Source organism: Mastomys coucha, unplaced genomic scaffold, assembly GCF_008632895.1.
Source record: "Mastomys coucha isolate ucsf_1 unplaced genomic scaffold, UCSF_Mcou_1 pScaffold4, whole genome shotgun sequence".
In the NCBI taxonomy this organism is placed as follows: Eukaryota; Metazoa; Chordata; class Mammalia; order Rodentia; family Muridae; genus Mastomys; species Mastomys coucha.
The window spans coordinates 1,191,783-1,199,985 of NW_022196910.1; the positions used below are offsets into that span (position 1 = coordinate 1,191,783).

Sequence of the window (8,203 nt, forward strand, 5' to 3'; positions counted from 1 at the left end):
AGTGCAGGTGGATAGCCGGGCATATGATCTCAGCAGGAAGACTGTTGGTCTGAGGCCAGTCAGAGCTACACAGTAAAATCTTGTCTCAATAAAAATAAAATAAAATAAAATAAAGGCTGGCTAGAGGGCTGAGCAGATGAAAGGGTCTTGTGGTCAAGCCTGAAGTCATGAGTTTGATTGTCAGAACCACCACCCCTCTCTCGATGGATAGATAGATAGACACACAGACAGATAAATGTACAAAAAACAAACATGAAAATAGTCTTAGGGATACAGGGGCTTGGAGAAATAAACCTGTGTTTCCCTATGTCTCATGTTGAGCAAGTCCAGCATTTATTGAGCTCCCACTGGATACAAACTGCTTTGTAGAAATGACCTGGTTTAATCCTCAAAGAGGCTGTGAGTGCTAAGTGTGCCTGTGGCTGGGCATCTTCACACGTGTCCGGGCAACAGCAACAGAAGAGGCACACTATGAACCCGAGCAACCAGGCAGAGGCTAAGTGCCAGCCTTCTGATCTGCAGCCCCAAGATGGGCAGTCCCCTGCCTCTATTCCCCTGATCCTCTCTCCAATTCTGCAGACAAATGTCTCATCTTCGCCCACTCCCACCCGCGATTTCCCTTTCAAATGCGCGGGAGATTAATTATGAATTCCGCCTCATCCTTTTGGCAAATTGCTGTTCCCATCAAGCCACCCACGCAGGCACCGAAGCCCACAGTTTGTCGGGGCCTCCGGAGCAGCTGGCTGAGGGTTCCTGTCTCTGCCTGAGCCGGGCGTGACCGGTCCACACAGACACACACCAGCCTGGCACCCTGCGGTGCCAAATTAATGGACAGTGTTTCTCTTCCAGGGTGTGAAGCCTTCCTATTGGAACCTCGGTGCTGGGACGGTGGGACTCGGTGCAGGTAGGTGCTGTGCTCGGTGCTTTGCTCGCGGCTTTGAAGACTGGGTGGCAGAGGGGCTTCAAGGTGGCTGTAGGGACGTCGGGCTGTCCAGGATCGTGCAGAGACGAGGAAGGGGGATGATGGGGTCGTGATGCCTGGCAGAAGGGCATGGATGTTCTGAGGGAGGCCATGGTGCTGTGTGGGGTGACCTCGACCTCAGACAGGGTCACACCATGCAGTCTGCCTCTTAGCCATCTAGGCTCCACCCCCAGAGGCTTTGGTCCTGCACCCCGTTTCCCACAACCTGTTTTGCGCACCCCGTTTCCCACATCCCATGTTTCCTGCACCCCATTTCCTGAAGTCACGGGTTGAGGCTTGTTCTTAGACCTAAGAGCTGGATGTGTTCGGTCTGATGTGGGTTTGAGATTTGGCTTTGTTTTCTGCGCCTGTGAGGAAACATCCAAGATTGATACTTTGTAGAGAAAGAAGGTTTGGTTCTGACTAACAACCATGTTGAAAACTTGCTGGGTTAGTCTGTGCCTGAGTCAAAACACCCATGGCTGCGGCTGCTTTAGAAGGAAAAGGGGTTGTTGAGACTCACAGCTCGTGCAGGAGATACATCGTCTTCATCTGATTCCTGTGACTGTTACAAACTACCTAAGGCTGGAGCCGTTACAAAGAAAAAAAACAAAACAAAACATTTGTTCGGACTCTCCTGAGACCAGGCCTGGGCTTTTATTGTTTTGTTTTGAGACAGTGTCTCATTATGTAGTCCAGGCTGACCTGGAACTTGCAGAAATCCTCTTGTCTCTGCCTCCTGAATGCTAGGGTATGTGCCACTACCTGGCACAGCCTTCCTTGATCTGCAGCCACAAAGTCTCTCTTGGAGACCCTTTAGTGTTGGAATTAAACAAATGCCTACCATGGGGCTGAAGAAACGGCTCAGTGGCTACAGCACCAGCTGCTCTCATAGAGGGCCCAGGTTCCAGTCCTAGCACTCACACAGGGGCTCCCAGCTGTTTATGACTCCAGTTCTGGAGGAAACCTGACGACTCCTTCTGGGTGCTTTGGGTACTGCACACCGCATGCACAGACACACATTCCATTGAAGATATAATAAATTATAAGTATATTTACATCCGTATGTCTGCCCAAATGATAAGAGTATATTAGAAGCCATGTGTTTATATTAGAGTATATTAGAATCACTTCTTGATTGTTCGGCTCACACCACCAGAACTTAACCACACAAGGGCTTGGAATTGGGCACAGTCATGTGCTCCTGCCTCCCAACACCTGGAGGTGGAAGCAGGAGGATCAGGGGTTCAAGGTCATCCACAACTACAAAGAATTTGAATTTTAGACCAGCCTGGGCCACCTTTGTCTCTAAAAAAAATAAAGTAAAAATTAAAAGTTCAGGGGCTGGAGAGATGGCTCAGTGGTTAAGTGTGCCGACTGCTCTACTGAAGGTCATGAGTTCAAATCCCAGCAACCACATGGTGGCTCACAGCCATCCGTAATGAGATCTGATGCCCTCTTCTGGGGTATCTGAAGATAGCTACAGTGTACTTACATATAATAAATAAATAAATCTTTAAAAAAAAATTAAAAGTTCAGCCCATCATAGTGGCATACACCTTTAGTACCAGCACCTGGGAGACAGAGGCAGGAGGATCTCTGTGAGTTTGAGGCTGACCTGGGCTGTACAGTGAGCTCTTATCTCAAAAAAACAAAACATTAAATTTGGCTTTTATGTGGTCAGGAGACCCTGTGTGACATCAGGGCACACCGTGGTGGGCGTGACTAGGGAGGCCCTGATGTGGGGCAGACATGAGGCTGTGGTTGGCACTTAGGGTTCAGTGTGCCCCACAGAGAAACCTCCAGGTCTGAGACCCTGACCTTGGGGACATATCAAGAGGCCTCTGATATGAGGACTTTTCTGTTACAGAAGAAGCAATCTTTCTCTCAGGAGCTCCTCTTAGCGTGGGCTGAAAGATAACTCCTGATTTTTTTTTTTTTTATTCTTTCTGTCTTTTTTATTTTTTAAGACAGGGTTTCTATGTAGTCTTGACTGTCCTGGAACTTTCTCTGTAGACAAAGCTGGCCTCTCAATTTAGAGATCCTCCTGCCTCTGCCTGGGATTAAGGTGTGCACAACCACACCCAGGATCTTTAATTTTTTTTATTTTAATTTTATGTGCATGACTGTTTTGCCTACATTTGTGTCTGAGTGAGGGTGTCTGGTCCCCTGGAGCTGGATTTATGGGTGTTTGTGAGCTGTCGTGTGGGTACTGGGAACTAACCAAGATACACTGTCATAGCAACTGGTGCTCTAACCACTACCACTGAGCTTTCAGGTCAGTCCATTGTGGGCACTTTAAAAAAATAACCACATGTACTTATGTGGGCACGTGTGCATGTCCTGGAGCATATATGGAAATTTACGTGACAATTTATGGGAGCCGGGCCTCTCCTTTCTCGATGGGGAGTCAAACTCAGGTCTTTGGGCTTGGTGGCCAACGTTTGTATTTCTGAGCCATTTCCCTCATCATTTTGTGCAAGTTTGGCAGGGATGGCAAACAATGTCTGCTGTTACCACATATGACCACTAGGAGGCAGGAGGAAAGATCCGTGCGTTTCTGCACAGCAGCACGCAGGGGAGGCGTCAATGGGTGTGTATCTCAGACAAAGCTTGGAAAAAAGAAAGGTGGAGGCCGACTCCACCGTCCACGATCCTGGGGTGACCGTCACCACTCCACGTGCCCCTCTAAACCCCAAAACGAAGCCCAAGAACGTGTGGCCACCTAAAGCAACAGGGGTGGGTGGGAAGCTCCTGTCAGCTCAGCACCCTGCGGGCCAGGGGATGACAGGAGAAAACGCTATGGTCGGGCTAAAGAGCCTCACGGGAAACCTTCTTCATAAAACCTTGATGCTCAGGGGATCCACATGAGCTCAAAGCCCCAGCACAAGGTGTTTTTCTTCAAGTTCCCATTGTTCTTGCAATTTGGGGACATTTCTGCTGGGAACATTCCTTTTGCCGGGAGCCGCCCTGGTGCAGGTGGCTCAGTCTCTGGCTTCCAGCTAGAGTTGGCTTCTACACACACATCCTTGGCTGGTCACCCTCCAGGTCTGTCCTAGGTGTGTTAAAATTGTGCTGTTATCGGGTCTCTGTGGACAGGCTGTCCTGGGAACACGCTACCGAGATACAGGTCTGCTGTGCTTGGCTCACAAAGTCACAGCCGCTGCCAGAACCCCAGACACGGCCAGTGCTGTGTCAGAATGTGTTCACATTGTGGCTCACCAGGAGTGTCCCCGATGTGGCCCATGGTACCTGGAACCTTGTCCTTGCACATTAAGGACTTCACCTGTGACATTCACTCTCAGCCAGTAAGATGTGTTAGTGTGATCCTACCCCATGCTTCAGGGGATCCTAGGTGACATCTAGGGACATGTGCAACTGTCACTTTGGGGGTACTTCTGGCATGGGGGGGGAGGCTGTGGAAGCTGCTATGAGCTATAGAGTCAAGGACACCCCACAGAAGGCAACTGTGATCAGTGTCTCCAACACCCAGGGACACTGATGCTTAAACATCTGCTAGGGTAGAGTACGTCACCGGGGTGGTGTGTGGAGGGTCGAATGGCCCTCTTTCCCCTCATGGCTTAGTGTGTGGGTTTCCATGTGAGCAGCACCTCAGTGGGAGCAGGTGGCTGGGTGGCACAGAGTCTCCAGGGTCCCTGGGGACCCCTGAGCCAGAGCATCTGTGCTGTGGGCTGGCTATCCCTTTTGCCCATCAGAATCGGTGGAGACACAAACATAGAGTGGCTAATGAAGACCTGACCAAGAATGACCCGGCCCTAGACACCCACAGTGGCCCCGGCCATAGAGGAAACCTCTTTGTTGCTTGAGACTCAGTCTCCTGTAGCCTAGGCTAGCTGCAGGTACTCTTTATGTAGCTAATGATGACATCGGGCTCCTGTCTGCACCTCCAGAGTGCTGTGAGACACGTGTGTGCCACGACATGCTAGGGACGGAGCCCAGGGCTTCATGAATGCCAGGCAACTGAGCTACAAGTATCCTACCAACCAAGCTACAAGCACCCTACTAATTGAACTGCACCCCCATCTCAGGATCATTGTTTTTATTTTCTACAATCCCCTCTGGTCCCCTTCCAAGCCCCAGCAAGCAGCTCACTCCTTGAAACCCCATGCACCTAATTTACCATTTGAAAATCGAGACCCAAAGAAGTCTGCACAGAAAGAGAAGTTTCCTCTGCAGTGGATGCTGTTGCTAAGCAACCACCTGAAGCATCAGCTTCCCCCAGAGTGGTGCTGATGCAGGAATAGGTCATTCTTGGATTTGCTGGGCCTCAGCCTCTATTGACTCAGTGCATATGGGGGTGACAGTCATGTAGGATGATGTGTCATGGGTGGTGGAAACACAGGGGAGCCAGCAAAAGCTAGACACAGCTCACCTGCAGTGGGTGGAAGGCATCCCACAACACTCCAGGTCCACATCAGCGTCTGCAGAGCTGGCCCCTTGACTTGATTTAAGGTTATCTTTATTTATGTGTGGGAGGAGGCATGCAGTACCAACAGCGGCCAGAAGGGGCGTCGGGTCCCTGGGCTGGAGTCACAGGAAGTTGTGAGTGACCACATTGGGAACCTTTGCCAGAGCAGATAGGGCTCTTACACCCTCAGCCATCTATCTCCCCAGCCCTGGGCTTCTTACATTACTGCCTTCGATGTGTACTTGGGTTTAGTTCACAGCAGCTGCTGGGTCCCCACCTGGATAACACACCTGGTTGGATCCATCCTGATGTGCCACCAACCTCTTACCCTCCCCACATTGCCTGTGGCTCAGGGACACCCTAAGCTCTAGGCAGCTGAGCACAGACAGCTCAACCTGCAGCTTGTACAGGTGTCTGCTCCACCCAGTGTGTGTGTGCATGCGTGCACATGTGTGTGCTTGTGTGCGTTGGGGGCTATATATGTGCTGGGTCTCTATCCCCCAGTTGCCTGATTTTTATCCCAAGTTATCCATGAAAGAGGAATTCTCGTTACTAGCTGGGAATGGGGAGGTGGCTCAGTGTGTGGAGTCATTGCTGGATAGGTTAATATGAAAATGTGAGTTCAAATCTCCAGCATGAGTGTAAAAAGCTGGCTGCAGTAGAACCTGTGGTGGTCCCAGCCAGTGCTGGAGAGGTGGAGGCAGGAGGATGAGCCCCAGGCTCGCTGAGACCCTGTCTCAAGAAGCAACTTGAAGTTGACAGCTGAGGTGAAGGAGAGAGGCTGAGGAGCCTTCCGAGGTCCTGGACAGGACCCAGCCTGATGGGTTAAGGACAGCGAACGGAGCCTCTGGGCAGCGTGCCTGTCATGCCCCAAGGAGGAGTAAGAATTTCATAAGGCTTCCCCGGCTGAGTCAGCTGTGAGCCTCCTGGTATGCCACACGCTGTCCCTGTCCCTCTGACACATAGTGCTGAGTCAGAACTGTGCTGGGCACATAGCCCCCATGACCTGGGAGCCCAGGAGTCAGCAACAGCAGGAGGGACAGAGAACAGGGTAGGGGTGGACATGGGGCCTTGAAGTCAGAGACTCTGGCTTTGCTCAGAGAAGGTGGGGAGGGACGTAACTCTGGGGGCTCCTAGCACATCCTTACATCTGGGCATGCCATGCCGGAGGCACAGTGGCTCCTGGTTGTTAACTGGTGTGTGGGACCCTCTTGGTCTCAAAGGTAGGATGTCTTGGACCCTGCAGGGTGCTAAGCTCCAAGCTATGTGCTCTACCCCTGTGACAGCCACAGTGTCTCTAGAAGACCTTCTGGAGTCCCCTCCCTGGTAGGAAGAGTCAACCTGGGTCAGACCCCAGAGCTTCAAGGTGACTTTCCTAATGGAAGTGACATTAATATTCTGGTCCTGATTGGGGCAGTTGGGAGCCATAGAAGATTCTAGTCTTACGATGAGAGAAATCTAACATTCCTGACTGAAAAAGCCAGGAAGCAGAGGTTCAGAGTGTTAAAGGGTGACCTTGTCCTAGATCCTCAGATTGCTAGGGACAGAACGTGCCCTCCCTTATCCCTGAACTGTGGGAACATTGAGTCACCTTGAACTCACAGGTGTTGGCTAAGCTTGCTGGATAATGGGGTAAGGTGAGGGATGTGGGAACTTAATCAGCAACCAGGATCCATGTTTCTCTTTTTATTTTTTATCTTTTCATTTTTTTTCAAGACAGAGTTTCTTTGTATAGCCTTGGCTATCCTGGAACTAGCTCTAGACCAGGCTGGCCTCAAACTCACAGAGATCCACCTGCCTCTGCCTCCCAAGTGGTGGGCTTAAAGGTGTGTGTCAGTATCACAGGGCTTCATATTTCTCTTTAAAAAAAAATTTTTTTTAGATTTATTATCTGCCTGCATATATGTCTGTAGGCCAGAAGGGGGCACCAGATCTCATTATATGTAGTTCCTGGGAATGAACTCAGGACCTCTGGAAGAGTAGCAGGTGCTCCTAACCTCTGAGCCATCTCTCCAGCCCAATGTTTCTCTTTTTAAATCCATGGTAATACACACAAAGCATAAAATGTCTAATGCACACTGTGTCTTAGCTCAGGAGCGTGAAGCTCATCCATAAGGATGCGTCTGCTCCCACCGTCGTCTCTGGAACTTTCCATTTCCTGGCACTGAAGCTCTATCCTCATCTCAAATGATTCCATCTTCTTCCGGGTCTTGTCCCTGGGTCTGAGGACTCCCGGGACATCCTGGGAGTGGATCCCAGGTGTGTAGCTGTGTGTCCGGCTCCCGCCACTGTGCTTCGTGTCCTTGCGGTCCCTCCATGAACAAGTGTCACGTGGCTTTTTTCTCATGACCAAGTAGTCCGGTGGGGATGGACTATGTCGGCTGGTGGACACTTTTGGCTCTGGTTTCTGGCTTCCAGGAACCATGTTGCTATGGAGACACAACAGGCTGTGCAAGCCCTGGTTCCCAGGGCCCTTGCGGATCACCACTTCTAGCTTATCTTCATACCTGTGTCCCCAGACTCTGGACCCTGTGTAGGGGTGGCTGAGCCTGAGAATACATCGGTAGACCAAACTGCTGCTTGACACCCCCGCCGGCCCCCACAGCTGTGTGAAGAACTGTGGACCTCACACTTCAGTAGCTGCACCTGGTGTGTGAAGCCTCGAATGCACGTGTAACCAGAGCCCCTGTCACCCTCACAGCCACAGGCGCAGCTTTCAGCTCCCCTTCCCAGAATCGACTGGGAAACCAGTGTTCCCTAAATATGTTTGGTTCCACTTGCTCAGTTCATCCTCTCTCTCTCTCTCTCTCTCT

General features: G+C 50.9%; 1 protein-coding gene across 2 annotated transcripts in view; it reads left to right on the forward strand.

Annotated features, from left to right (window-relative positions):
• Gng7 (G protein subunit gamma 7) overlaps positions 1 to 8,203 on the forward strand; it is a 64,015-nt gene that overhangs the window by 16,940 nt on the left and 38,872 nt on the right. For both annotated transcript variants that reach the window (XM_031350051.1, XM_031350052.1), the window contains exon 2: positions 850 to 904. The gene's annotated coding sequence lies outside the window, so the exon portion shown is untranslated. The remainder of the gene's footprint in view (positions 1 to 849; positions 905 to 8,203) is intronic.